Source organism: Chlorocebus sabaeus, chromosome 3, assembly GCF_047675955.1.
Source record: "Chlorocebus sabaeus isolate Y175 chromosome 3, mChlSab1.0.hap1, whole genome shotgun sequence".
In the NCBI taxonomy this organism is placed as follows: Eukaryota; Metazoa; Chordata; class Mammalia; order Primates; family Cercopithecidae; genus Chlorocebus; species Chlorocebus sabaeus.
The window spans coordinates 35,863,779-35,879,984 of NC_132906.1; the positions used below are offsets into that span (position 1 = coordinate 35,863,779).

The following is a 16,206-nucleotide window of genomic DNA, read 5'->3' on the forward strand; positions in this document are numbered from 1 at the left end:
TGTAAAGAGTCTAAACTCTACAAAATGTAAATGTCTTACTCCTATTTCATTTTAAAATTTATTTTTATAGGTTTAAAAATGTTAGCAATGTTCAATAATAATAGATTATTTTACTTATTTTTATTTGTTGGTTTATATTTCTTTTCATAAAAAAGAACTCCCAGAGCGGAAAAAAGTTTTAGTTAATTATCTTGAAAATATTTTAATTCTGTTTTTGTAAATGATGCCAAAAATGAAAGAAACTTATACTCAAATATTAAGAAGTTAACTTCTGTAAGTACAGAATAACAACCAGTCAGAATTTCAGAGTTCATTCAATTTGAACTAACTTTTCACCCCTTAAAAAGTCAGTTTTATATTTTAAAGGTACTTTAAAGAATATGAATCTCACCTACTCTTCATCGTTCCATTATGCTAAAAACTACAGCATAATGCATTAATACAGCTTAAGCTTTTGAAATGTGAGTTATACTCTGAAGCACTTTGAAAAGTTTGAAAACATGCAGACTCTACATAATGACTAGTAACTATCTATGAAAAGTTTATATTTGTTTTGTCCCGTGGTTTTCGTGATCTGTTTCTTGGAGTCACTGAGGAATGAAAGGAATATAGCAGAGGACCAGAGGCTCATTTTGTGCTACTGTGAAAAGGAGGCAAAGTTACACTGAAGGCACTTGATGTGCCAAAATGAATTCAGGGTGCATTTAGTTTGCATAGTGTGTATTTTATATATCTAAGTGATATTTAATATATATATATATTAGATAGTATGATTCAAAGTTATTGATAATATCACAAAACTAAATGACTGACTCAGCCTGGACATAGATTCTAACAGCAGCAGGTGACTATACTATGTCTAGTCATTGTCTTGTTTCTTTCACCCACTATTGAGTTGTGTCACAGAAAAATTTAATTCTTTGTTATTGTAATTGTATGTTGCAACAAATTACTCTGGATGAGCAGTATGTGGAATTCAAAATTGAGTTTAACTGAAAGTGACACCTCGAGAGGAAGATTAGTTTGGGGCAAGTGAAAATAATTTGTTCATAATTTTATGCTTTGAAAAGCAAATAACTTTTGATGACACTTGACTCAATAATGTTTTTATTCTTAAAATGGAGCAGTAAAATTTCATAATCTTATTCTTTCTAACATAATAGGTATACCAAATATTAATACTTAGCAAAATATATTTTTCTGTAATAGTATAATGTCCTTGTAAAACAATCTCACACTTGACACTATTAAATATTAAAATATCAATTATAGTATTTAATCTTCAAATAGTGTTTACTGTACATTGGTAATCATAATTTTTTAATGTCTATATAAAACTTAAAAAGAAAGTATCCACTTAAAAATGTGGTTTCTATGAAAGTCTTTCTGTGACTGTGTAAAACTGGTATTTATGACAGTCAATATGTATTTAGAAGGAGATGTTAAAACACGTATTTACAGATTTGCTACAGTCATTTTATAAATACACATATGTTAAATACATTTCAATTACAATTTTACCATTGGCAATTAGAAAGATGTCACAGAGGGTTAATGCTTAGTCTTCTATTTAAAGTACTGTGAGTTGAATTTTCATTTAGTTTCCAGTAAAAACGAAGGTGGTGCAGAATTTTCAACAAGCCTGATTCCTTGGTTAGACTAGTGAGAAACAATCTTGGATTGAAATATCCAGTGGTTTTGAGAGATAGTGATACCTGTAGTATATTGCACCATGCTGTTCTTGAAGTTGGTCATTGCTTAAGGAGGAATAAGATAATTATTCCTCTCATTGACAGTAAATCTCAAGTCAAAGCAAATACACATGTGCGTGCACACACACACAATGCAAAGGGAAAACTTTTTTTTTACATTGCCTTTCCTCTAGATTCTTAATTCATGCCATAAAGAAACAAACTATGTTTTTGTTTTAAGTCCTTGAAATGTTTTCACAGTAGCTCATTTTCCCATATTACTTCTGCCCTAGGAATATCCTCAACATGCATTGTTTAAACGATTTTTTTTTCTATTCAATTTTTGTAATCCTCTAAAGGATGCTTTGTAAGTTCTTAATATGTTAATTCTCTTTCAAATATATCAGGTTTATCTCAGTATTAATTATGGAGAGCAGAGTAAATTAACTACAGGAACTGTCTTTTTTTTTTTTTTTTTTTTTAACTGGAGTGTCACAAACACACTGTGCTAAAGTGACATGCTTAAATTAAAGCATTTAGGTATCCCATAATCTTGTTTCAGGTGTTTTTATTAGTGTGTATATGTAATACAGCTTCCTAAGGAAACACACTATTAATCTCATGTGTGTTTCTGAAGGTAGAATTTTAATCCACAGAGTGTACTTGGCCTAACTGCTACTAGGTGTCTGGTTCATCTTTATTTTATAGCATCTGTGTTCTGTTTGTAAGTATAATGTATTCTATTGATGGAATGAAAATACTTTCATAATTGTGTTGAGATACACTGGTACAGTGTGGTGATATGAAATTTAGGAACTTTATGATTTATGAGGCTCATATTATAGCTAAAATTAAGATTTAAGTATCAAAGCATTTTGTGTGAGTCAAAGGGCCTAAAATGTAAAGGTTAATGCCTGTAGGTTCTCCTTGGGCGTAGGAGTACTTTTACTGAGTATGGATGCTAAGCATTCATATAAGTTGATACAGAAACAGTGGTACTTGTGAGAAGAGATTTGATTTCAGGTGTTTTTCAAGTTCCTCGGAAAAATTAAAGTATAACGTGTTTAAACAATAGATTAGCAACTAAATAACCACAATAGTGTGACTCATAATAAAACACAGTCATAATTAAATATTTAATTCTTTTTAAACGTATAAAACTGATTTTGAAGAATAGGAGCACAGGTTTTGTAGTACATAAGGCAAATAGACTGTTGCATAAATTTATAAGGGGACTTTTTATAGGAGCAATTTTCATGTGAATTATTTTATGTGTTAATATGAAATCTAAAGTCAAGTAAAGAGATTACTAGTTCTTAAGAATAACTGCTTATCGTGATTTATCAAGAATTAAGTGCTAAGTCTCAGGGTGACTTCTCAACAGGTGTTTTCAACGAAGGCCTTGTTGGAAAGAGAGGAGGAGTCTGGGGACTTGTCACTGATGGGCGACTTCCCAGTTTTGTTTGAACATCTGTGTTTTCACATTTTTTGTAGCACTACTACAAGTCATTTTAATATGCTCCCATAGAAGGAAATACATTGAGCCAGCAGAATAAGATCTACTAAAATAAATTTTGAAAAGGAATACATTCTTACTCAGTGTTTTACAAATCAATTTCAAACGATTCACATTTGGGTTGACTTTAAAGTCTTTATGCTAGGAAGATAAAATCCTTTTGATAGATGTACATGGCCTTTTCAATAACAGGGAATTAAGCATATGGTAAATACCTAGAGCCAATCCAAATATATAAAAATGATATTGAAGTGTAGAGGACTAACGTATCATAATGTAAACAATAAACTCAATATTGCAGAATAAAAAGGTGAAAGGAGAATCCATCTTTAATAGCAACATTATCCACTGTATACCTTAATTCCCCCTTCGCTCTAGTACAAGATCTTCACTACAGGGACTTATTCAGATAAGTTCCCAAAATCATGATCTTCAAAATTTCATACTCTAGCTTATTAATGATTTCAGTAACAAATACAAAGTGTGTGAACAATTTATTTTGGCATTTATAATTTTGGAGCTATCTTACTATGATTTTTATTCTAAGACAGCTGTTTAATTAGTATATGCATTAGTTTCCATAAGCTATATATACATCTCTACTTATAGGTATTCTGGTATCTTGAGTAGGAAAGAAATGTCCCTTTCTTACTGTGTGCATTCTGGATTGTTTAGTTCACTCATCCTTTTTCTTAAATATTTTGAAAAGGTAGAATGAATAATTCCTACTTGAGAGTACACAATAGTTACGTATTTTTTTCTGTTTTATCAGGCATTAAAAGTAGTGTAAATAAAATAAATAAACTTAACTTAAAATATAATCAGATATTCAGTGTTTAGAGTTTTCTTTTGGGGGGAGAAGAGTTTAAAACCCTTAAAAATCCAAAAGTTGTTATCATCATTCTTATTATATTACTTTTATTTTTATATGCATCTATGAAAATTTTAGCTCCAATTTTAATGTGGCATTTCTCTATTTCCCAATAAATGAAAACACACAGAAAGTATAAAGTTTAACAATATAAGCTAGAAACCAGAAAGTCTTGTTTTCAATATTAACTAATATAACTCTTTGTAAGGTATTAACTTCTTGATTCCATTAACTTTTGGTTTTCAATAAAATTTTCAAAATGCAAACTAGGTAATATTTTATCATTCCTGTATTGAGATTATAATCCTTCAGTCTTTTGAAAATGTTGCTAGTAAGATAATTTTTAATCTTACTTGAGTTGTGTGAGTTCTATAATTTCAATAAATATTACCATATGTAAGTATACGCCAAAAAAATTGGAATCTTAGTCTTGGCATCTTCATGTTATTTAAGGCTGTGTGTAATCATGGAAAGATCGGCATAGAAAAGTATGCCCTAAAATTGTTATCTCAATTATTTGAATATACTATTTTAGTCAAGTAAAAATTTACATTACCACGTTTGACTATATTGTTCAACATACAAAACACATACAAAATCACCCAATTTTCCAGAATGTTTTCTCCATAAAGTTGAAGCTATAAAGGTTCACATGCATTTATTGCAGTGAAATTTGACTAGGCTATATTTGCAAAAATATACAAATAATTTTTTGGTAACATTAAGTATGTGTATAAATGTATATGTTCATATTTTCAATACAGTGTATGTAAGTGCTTGCTCAAGCACAAATAGTAGTCCAATTTTATACATTTTAGTTCAAAAGTATTTCTTCTCTAAGGAACAGCTCAAGCTTTTATTTTTCTTTGAAAATATGTTGAAACTTTATTTTACTGTTTTAAAGTTTCAAACAATTTGAAGTTCCATAAAATAGAGCTAGTGACCCTAGAGGGGGGAACTTAAGAACACGTGGCCTTCAGCGGGCAACAGGTTGAAGCCTATGTAGACGAAGAGAAATAAAACTCTCACCCAAGTTCCTGATTCTTTTGAGAAGATGGCAGCAGAGCTGGAAGCATGTGAGAATGTATGCTGTGAGCCTGATGATGAAACAGCAACAGGAGAAAGAAGAAGCCACTGTAACTGGGCCCATTCCAGTTAGGAAGTAAAACTTAACTCCCTAATGTGGAGAAGTCTTGCAATACACTCAATAGTGGGTAAATTCTTACAAATGCACCCGCTAATTACGGTATTAGTCATTGCACTAGAATGTATTCCCCTCAGTGATACTTCTGTTTAATAAATCCCATAGGGCATTATCTTAAGGTTGTATTTTAGTAAAGCCATTAGGGAAGGATTTTTTGTGTGTGTGTATTAAATTCCTTCAATCAATGACTGTATATTAGTTAGAGAATAGCATAAAATTCCTTTTGCTTATAATTTTGAAGATAATATGACTTCTGCCACCCACGTACAAAACACTTTTAAAGTTCATCAGACCTACACTAACCTATTGTCAACCTACTTTAGTAAAGGAGGCTTTGACAAGAATTTTCTTCAATGACACACAGCATTTTACAGTTAGTCATAAGCTTTCACCACTAACTTTGACAATGATATATTGCTATCTTTGGTCTTCTGAAATAAGTTATCTACAATAAAGAAGTCTTTAATGACATCAACATCCCTACTGTGACTAAGCAGAATCGTGCTTCTGCTTCCTTGCTACTGCCGAAATACTAATATCAATATATTTAAGGTAAAGAAAAAGAAAAAAAACACACACCAAAAAACCCATAACAAAATACAGATGAAAAATTGTGGCTCTGTAGGTGGCATCCTTTGCTTGTATGCACCAAGTTCTTCCAGGGATAGACTCTAAAATTGGCTTCAGACAGTCTTTGAGAGAAAAAAAAATATATGTGTATATATATGTATATGTGTGTGTGTGTGTGTGTGTGTGTATATATATATATATGACATATTTCTATTTGTCTGTTCTGGTCCTAGTGACATTCTGATTACCGGTATTTGTAGGCCTTGCCCTGGATCTATTCCAAGCAGTTTTATTGTAGTGAAATGGTTCTTACAGTTCATTGAGCATCCAGCATAGCTGTGCTGAATATGATTGGCGCGTTTGCATATATTTATTCAAAAAAAATAAGGCAGTTAAACAGCATAATTATGGGAAAACGAATCATAACAATAAAAGACCATTTAAGTTAACAAGCTTTGTGATCAAAGGATAAATACAGGTTGGATAAATGACACTTTAGATGTAAGTAATCTACATAAATAGACTTTGGTCTGATTAGAGGAGTGGAATATATTAAAATAACTTAATGGTATTAGAAATTCATTTATTTCAGTTATCTTGAAATGTTTAACGATCTGTATTATCTTATTTTCTTTATGTTTTTATTTAATACAATAGTGATACACCACATTTAAGTGGTATGAAAAATGCCAAGGTAAAGATAAATATAATTTTGTAAACTTCTATTTGGTTCTAAAATCTACACAGTCTGAATAATATTTAATGCTTTTTAAACTTTTAATGTTTTTGATTGATTTTTAATTAGTGGAACACATTAAAGGGACTATTTAAAGGAGCATTTCTTGTTTACTCTATCAGCTAAAAGCAGCCTTTGTAGAGTTTGAAAGCTAAAGCATCAAAATCAATTTGAAATTTAAAAGCTATACATTCATAATTGTTTTGTAGATATATACTCTTTAAAAAAATTGGTTACATATTTGTAAATCATATTGATACATAGACAATGACTTGATATTCTGAAAGATTCTGATGCTATTTTGATAGCATCTATGCTTTACAATTACAGATTTAACTTACAACTTCCCTAAACAAGTAATTTTTCTGCAACAACTATGGTGCTTTAAATATATTTTATTCAGCTGTCTTTGACAATAACTTAAAAATATAATTTAAGCACTGAGTCATGAATTATTATATTTCATTATCTAGGATTTCCACCTAAATACTTAATAGTTATTGCTAAACAATGATTTGGTTTTTTGTGTGCCTAAAATTTTCATGGTCTCCAATTCAGAAGAAAAGCTCAAATTAAAATATACACATGAGACAATTAGGTCATATTCGAAATTCCAATAATTTGCTTTTATCAAATGAAAATGCAACAGGTATTTATTGTAGGTAGAAATGGTTATGGGGGTCAAAATAGCTTTCTTATTGTTATAATACAATTTCAGACTTTCCATGACTCATATAAATTCTTAAATTTGAATTTGCAGTACAAACAAGTGCATCAGTTTTGAACATCTAAAAGTAGTTTTCACCCTTAATCTACAACATTCTTTAAAAAATCATAGTCCCCAATACAAATACCTTTGATAAAGGTAGTTCATTTTATTTTTCACACAACATATTTTAACAGCATATACTGAGATTTTAACTGAGTACTTGATATATTTTTGCTGTTTTTTCACAGCGACAGAGAAATTGCATATGCATTACTGAATTTATAAAGCAATTCACCTTTGATTATCATGAAAAGAATTAGCTACCCACATGTGACTGTGTGAAATTTTTACTGATGTCCTTATTTTATCAGTAGATGAAATGAAATTAAGACATTAGAATGTTTGAGAAATAATATGCTTAAAATTTTAGCAAAGTATAATAAGAAAAAAGTTATCATTTTAGTATTTTGGAAAAGGGAATTAGTTTAAAAGAAAATATTTTTCAGTTCAAACTTGAATAAGTGCTTAATGATACATTTTATATAAATTATTCATCATAAAAACTTCCTAAACAATGTTTAAAATAGCTGCTTCAATTTCCATAGTTCTGTCAGCAAAACAAAAATGAAACAGAATATCATCTAAATATTGGTGAATTCTATTATAATAGTGTCTTCTTGAGTCCCAGAATTCATGCCTTCTATTTTGCTCTTACAGTTTTGCATCTATTTTAAAATGCTATATCCCAAGTCCTTTTACTGAATTAAGAATGTGAATAAGAGCAGTTATAAGTCATACAAAAAAGATAAATCAATAGTCCCTTGTTATTATCATTTTCATTGGGGTAGAATTAAAGATTTCATACAAACTTACCTTCCCACAGTTTCACAGCAAGACACTTGATTGTTTTAATTACTATTTGAAACTTTGTGTGGCCTCGTATTAATGATTTTTTTTTTTTTTTTTTTTTTTTTTTTTTTTTTTTTGTGCTAAGCCAATGCCTTGCCTCATATTGTAACCTTGGTTGATTAAATCAGAAATTCCTGATTTAAAGAAGTAAGTTTATAGATATACTTTGACTGTTATTTGGCATGATATGCATAGAATGCATTTATCATTTTAGAAAACAATACAAATATTTTGGTGCTGTGTCATGAACCAAAGTATAGAGTAAGATGCAGGCTTATTGAAAGCAGATATATCAGAAAAACAGTAACTATTTTAATATCAATGCATAACTTGAAAAAATATTCATAACCTTCCACTTTTTGGTGTTGGCAGATGCACGGGTAGTAATTATTAGCTAAGTTTCCAGGTTCTGACCTTCTTAGAAAAGCTGCTATTTATCCCTAGATTGTAATAAGGATGGAAATAAGAGAACCATCCTATTAAACAAATCCCACTCACAGGACATTTTAAGGATCCTTGGCAGAAGTCTATTCTATGGTGTGGCTCTGATATCAGATGTGCCAATACCAACAAATGAAGCGCTATGCCTGAGTGGAGAGAAACTAGAAAAGACAAAGAATACATTTATAGAGACTTTTTTTTCTCCTTCTGATTTTGAGCAATAGACTTTCCACGATTTTTTACAATCAAGACAATTACATAGTAATTTGGGTTAGAATGCATGCCCAGTTCCCCATCTCAAAACCCAATTTGTTACCACCTGTGGCTATTTCTATTAAAAAAAAAGAAACATAATTACTATGAGTCTCAGCAGTCTTAGAGTAAATTTTTGCAATTACAATACCTCCCTTGGGCAGATGTGTGAAAATGGCAGATTAATTCCTGCCAGGATCTTTCTGTTCCTTGTGCATTTTTAGGTTTGGTGTTGCCTGCTTATTAGAGTGCCTGTTTTGCTCTGGTTAAAGGTCATGTCAGTGTTTCCATAGTAAATCTCTAGAAATAAAGTTCCACAAATCAGCCATTAAATTTTGCCTTAGGTGAAAAGTTGACATGTAATGTCTCAGGAAAGGAGTAGATAATATTTTCCATCACTCTCCTCGGTTGCCTGGTTAAGTTTGAAGTAAAACAGAATAAGACCATTTGGCAACGTTGAGAAAGCAGGACTTAGCCTAGGAGGTAATAAGAAAAGTGTGATAAAATAATATCAAATCCAGTAGAAGCCATGGAAGTGATCCCAAAGCTACCTGATGCCTAGGGATTTTAAAGTGCAATAAAAAATATATTAATACTGGATGGATAACAGGAAATTTAACACCCAACTCATTTCCATTCATTTCTTCTTGTAGTTGTTGTGTGTATTCTTTTCTTAATAAAGATCTAACTGATCTACACACAAAACAATGAATGATATTAAGTCTGTAAAATGTTAAACCTCTGAATCAGGATTTTAACTCTCTATGAGTAAGATTAAGTTATTTTTTTCTCAAAGCAGTCTAGATAGTAGAATACTTGAAACCAGGAGCCACGTCCATCTTGATTGTCACTGTAGTTTAAATAATATAGCAGTTTCTGATACGTAGTACACACTTTTAAAAATATGAAGTTTTTGTGAAGAAAATGAGACTTCTACAGTTAAGTCATTTTCGACAATCACCCATCAGATATATGCTGTAATGTGGATTCAAATCTAGATGTGACTAGGGCTAAAGTCTAAGATATTAATGTAAATATGCTAAAATATTGATCTGCTGGTAAATAATTTATTTGAATGTGGCATATTTTGAATTTTTTAAATTTATAGTTACCACTTTTGTAATTATTACTATAAAAATTTGTTTATAATTTTATTAATAATATTACAACTTCATGGAGAAAGGTGATCAAGTTTCACAATTATGAACATCAAACTCTCACAGTATTTGTTTATATTATATATAATTATATATGATATATAATATATACACACAAACACACTTATATAAATTGTATATCAAGAGGAAATTGTGTTGTTTGTGGCATGTCTTTCTATCTTTTGTCCCACTTCTTGGTCTGATTTATATGGTATTAGAGTGATGCACTTCTGATATTAGGTCTATTTTTTAAGACTTTAAGGATTACCCAACTCCAGGAAGTTTTTAAGAAACTAATACGATCATTTAGTCTATATATTAATTAATTTTTAAGCTGGTTTTATTTGTGGAAATGCTCCAAAAAGTATAAATATTTATTTTCTGTATGATAATTTTAGTGAAATGATATTATATCTAAACCATAAACAGTTATTTGGGGATTACATTTAATTTTATTTTTTGATATATAATTTTACTATTTAATCACTTGGGCACAGATCATCTACCATGTGATAATCAGAAAATAAAATTATAGTTGGAAATTATTGATTGTATGTAATAAGCCAACTTACAATATTTTTCTCAAAATTTCAGAATCTGTCATATGTATGTGGTAATGAAATTTTTATGCAAATATTGAGTAAATGCAAGCTAAGTCTTCATATAAACAGTATGTTGTCCATTTCAGTATTGTTATTAAAAAGACATCCACAACGTTCAGAGCTGTTTAATCTATAATTATTAATTCAATGAATAAATCATGAAATAATTATAAAAGCTATTAATTGAAATGGTTCACTGGTTTTTCATTTTTTTTATTTGTGCAAATTTATGGGGTACATGTGAAGTTGTATTATTTAGTACTTGTAAGCTATACTGAGAGTTAGTTACTGTTTGTCTGAATTTTACATTTTAAAATTCATATTAGACCATAAGGAGGTTTTATAGAATAAAGATTTTAGGCAGAATGAGTTTTCAAACATATTAAAAATTCAATTATCCCCATTAGTCAGAGTAGCTGAAATAAAAAGTGAAGGAAAAATAGAAGGAAGCATAGAAATGTAATTTTAAAATGTTTAGAATTCATTTTCAACCTTCGTAGATGAGAGAATTTTTCCGAAAGATTAAACTAACAGTATTAAATATCACATAAGATTATCCCACAAATAAGAAGTTCTCAAAGCAGAATTTATATCCACATTTGTCTAAGCATTATAGTAAGAGTTCAAGTCCATCTGTTACTTCTCCCTGAAATATTTGGCATTTTTGAAAATAAGGCACATCAGCAACCAGTGCTACTCAATCCTGATGGAGGGGGATATCAAAATAAATCTTGGTTACATGTTACTACAAGAAACCCCGTGTGTCAGGAACAGATTTTCTCTTAGACACTATCAACCAGAAACTGCCCCTGTGATATTCCATAATCTGTTTGCATTTTACTGTTTCTGTGAATTTTTCTTAAACTATCATACGTTCATACATGCTTTCTTTTAAAATATGCAACTTGGACATCTACTGGCAATGCAACTTCCAAATAACGTTGGTAAAAATCTGAACGTTTCATAAATACACCAGTTGGCAAGCAGTTTTTAGTCTTCATATCAAACCTTATAATCTAAAAACATATGTCATGTGTTTAAAAGACTTTCAAAAGTCATTTAAACATTTTAAAAGTATTGTCCAAAATACATGATTTTGAGTGAAAGAAAAGGAAATAAATTATTATTTATGTCTTATGCTGACCTATTCTAATTATATTATTTTTATCCTTGCCTCTGGTCTCTTTTCTGTGACATCCCAGAAGAAAATATGCTTATCACAGGGATACTTTAATACCTATATATTTACATCTAGTGTACTTTTTAAAAATATTCAAATAAATATGTTGATAAGGCATGGTGGTATTTATCACCAGATTAATATTTAACCACATGTACATTTGGGCCTGGGCTCTGTATAGTTGACTTTACATAGTACATATATACAGGGGTGGATTGGGTTGAGTAGTAGTATGTTTCTCATTTTAAAAATGCATTTAATAGACAAGAAGCTTTTGTTTATTAGCTAAAATAAAAGGCTTCTTCAATTTCCTTTAATTTAGGCTTGAGTATATATTTTAAGATGTAAAATGTTGATTTTCTTTTATATAAAAGCAATAAAATAAACTTCTCTGCATGATTTCCTCTTGTGGTTCTTCAGGCAAGAGTGTGCTCTAATAAGATGTAGTTGAGATAAAACTCTCCATCTGCTACTCCTGGAGAATAGAATGTTAATTTTTTTAACCTCTTGGTAAACCTTCTTTCTATACTTACGACTATGCAAGTCAGATTAAGCTAATGTATCAGTTCATCATATAAGGAAAGAAACTTTATAGTTAAATTTAGTCAACACATTTCTTAAAATTATTTTTATTTGAAATTTTCCATTGAGTCTCCGTGAACTTAAACTTGACATTTATGTTAAATACCCATTATTTAACTAGAGAAATCAAATCGCCAAGGAGACATCTGTTATTTGATGATATTATGGTTTGGATTTTTTTGGTTAAAAGTGTGGGATGGTGATAGAAAGGCTCTAGGGGTGATGGAAGGAAAGGAGCTGTGGTTCAATATCCCCAGGTAATATAAATAATTGGAAAGTGGAGATACCTTTTCAGTTGGTTAATTGTAATAAACCTATTATCTTGACACAGCATTAAGGTATAATCAACATGTTGGAAAACAGATAAAAGGTGCATGAAAGCATTTAAAATTCAATCATTAGGTTTCATTGCACCCATCTGCTCCTAGGAAATATAATTGGAAATTTTATTCATTGACCTTTAACTGCCGTTTTGGACAACAGCCTCAAAGTCTGTATTTTCAAGTTGGACATTTGAAGTTAATTAGATAAGAGTCATACTCAGTGCATTTTTAAAGCCCATTTATTTGTTGGAACAAAATTTGAAAAAATAAAGGCAGGCTTAATGGGCAAGTGTATATTTGACAAAGAGTCAACACAGTTATTTAATCTTGGATCTGGTTAAAAGCAACTAATGTTCAAATTCATTAACATTTCTGTTAACTAGAGGGACTGTTCAAGTTTTTATTGTTATTTTATATGCAAATTCCTACCTCTCATTAATTATTTTCAGGATCCATATTACCTTAGAGTTATACTTACAACGTTCAATTACACTAAAATCACATACCATGATACAAGGAAAAAAAAATCAATGAAACTATTTAGTATTTCAGGTGGTTATCTCAAGTTTTAAAATGTTGGGCACTCCCAATTCATTTTGCCAATATAAGTATAATACTACATAATCTTTCTAGAATATTTTTATGTCTCTACTCAGAAGGATGATGTATGATAAAACTGTGTGTCTAATATAGGAAGTACATTATGTAAATTGATCAAGATTTCTTGCCAGCATTTGTGTATTGCTCTGCTTACTGAAGTTCATGTACCTTGGAAAAGAGTCATGATTAAACAGGTGTTTCTTCATCCTATGAGATCAAATTTCTGAAATATTTATATAGTGATGAGCCAGATGTACACAGCTTAACCTTGCAATCCCATTTCACAGCTTTCCCAAATACTTGGAAACTTGTTAAGTATGAAGCTGATTATTTTGGCAGCATATCTCCATTAATAAGATTCAGATATTACTTATTTACAAGCCAGTGCTGTTAATATAATCTAGTATATTAAATCAACAAGGCAAAGGAAAAAAGATAATCCATCCAAGGGCAAACTGACATGGAATCTTTTCCTAAAGCTTTTTGTTTTTTATTGACTCCATAATATCAGAAAACATATAGCACATGTGAATAATGTACATGTTTTGGATACCAGGCTACAGCCATCTTGGTGTGAAGTAGTTAGTAGTCAGATTCCTTGTACTTCTGTCATAACACTGATATAAGCCATATAAGACCACGCATCTCTGCTCTTTACAAATATCCCTTTCAGCATCATCTCAATGAAAAAGCTTACTGTCATTTGACATAAAATTATTTTAAATGCACTCATCTGTTTTTTAAATGAACAGAAGCAATACAGAATAATATAATAATGTGTCATGATTTTCATTATGCTTATTTATTGGTTCTGCAATAATAGAAGGAGAGCATATTGTTATGCTTTCAGCTTGAGCTATTTATGCCCATGCTACTGGATGCACCATTTTATATTTGTGATATTTTGTCCTTCCAAGAAAAGGGGTATCAAGATCCTCAAATCAAATTAGACTAGGGGAAGAGTTTCATACTTTGTCTTTTTTATATTAAGTATATAGCTTGTATAAATTACCTGACTCTACTTGAATAAACTTACACACCTTCAGAGAGAGGAATACTCTATTTTCCAAGCTGTATGTGACAACCTGATTTACGTGATTTGAAAAGAAGGAAGGGGAAAACAGGCTATCAGGAAAGAGAACAACTCTTTTGCTTTTTTTATCTGTTGGAGAAAATTACGTACTTTGTTGTTTATATTTATACAAATGTTTCTAACACACCAATAAGAAGGTGACATAACTTTTTCAGTTATGTTACAAAACAAAACAAAACAAAACATAGAATTAAGTAACTTGTAAAAAAAAGAGTTCTTTAAGCCCAGATGAGATGTAAACATTTGAGATTTCTGGACCCTTGATTGTGTGTGTGTGTGTGTGTGTGTGTGTGTGTGTGTGTGCAATGACAGATATTCCAGAGATGGAGCTGCTCCACTGAGACAATGTGCCTGTAGGCCTGTGTAGTTGAGATTCAGGCACTGCTGGTCTAGTGACTTTTGGATTTCAACTAGTCTGTCATTGAACTGGAATCTGTAGTGACCCTCCAGGGATGAATTGCTTACATTTGACTGCAGGGCCAGTTACTCCTCTCCTGTTTGATTTTTAGCAAGTCAATAGTTTCCCTACAAAAAGATACTTTACTCCTGGGAAAAACAACAAATATTACAAACTCCTGATGTTCAGATATCCATGTTTTATATTAAAATAATTTCAAATTGTTTTAAAAAATGTTATGTGTCTTTGAGTTTAATTTTCACTCTTCTCAAAATTATGACTATATTTTTCCCAATTTTAAGAAAAATTCTTATTTATTGCAAACATTGTACTAAAATAAATATCTAAAACAGTGTCTAGTGTATTGTAAGAAGTCATTACATAATTGTGGACTGAAAATAGAGAAGTTGCATTTTAGAGTTAAATTGCCTATAATTTACTACTTAGAGAGAACTATTGTTAATTTTTTGTTGAGTAAATCTCCATGTCTTCCTTTCTGATTCTAAAATTCAAAAGACTCACGCCTGAACTGATTTAACATTACTTATAGTCTTTATTTATTCTACCTAGTGTGAATATCAACATTTTTCACTGCAGAGGTATCGGTATGTTTAATATTGAGGTGTTCCACTAGTCCCTACTGGAATGGATAATACATGACATATACATCAAAATACCATTCTAAAATATGAAAGAGGATGGGCCTACAAAATGAAAAAAAGGATTGTGAACCTGTATCTCTTTCTACTTCTTCATGCCTGTGCACATGCACGCAAACAGACAACTATATATTTTATAAAAAGTTGTATATACTAAACACAACATCGTAAACTACATTTTCCTTAAAATTATATAATATTTGAAGAAAAATTATATGCTATTTCATTTTTTCATGTCGATAATTTAGTTTCATATTATCTTAATAATGGAATTCTAGGCCAGTCAATGGATATATTAAAATTCAGTTACTCTCTGATAGATAGGTTGTTTACTTGAGAATTTTTTTTTTCAAGACCGAGTCTCACTTTGGAACCCTGGCAGGAGTGCAGTGGCACGATCTTGGCTCATTGCAATCCTTTCATGTCAGCCTCCCAAGTAGCTGTGACTACAGGCATGTGCCACTAGGCTTACCTAACTTTTGTATTTTTTTTAGAGCTGGGGTCCTGCCAGATTGCCCAGGCTGGGTCTCAAACTCCAGGGCTCAAGCAAACCAACCGCCTCAGTCTCTCAAAGTTCTGGGATTACAGGTGTGAGCCACAATGCCTGGGATTCTATTTTTAAAATTCCTGACTTAAAAAAAAATATATTAGCTATGCAGTCCAGGGGAAGTTGCTTAATCTTTTTAAATTTTGTTTATTTTGTTTTTACTTTCT

The 16,206-nt window shown here is 30.6% G+C and overlaps 1 protein-coding gene across 3 annotated transcripts in view; it reads left to right on the top strand.

Moving 5' to 3' along the window:
• PCDH17 (protocadherin 17) overlaps nt 1–16,206 on the top strand; it is a 98,660-nt gene that overhangs the window by 8,668 nt on the left and 73,786 nt on the right. The gene's annotated exons all lie outside the window — the stretch shown is intronic.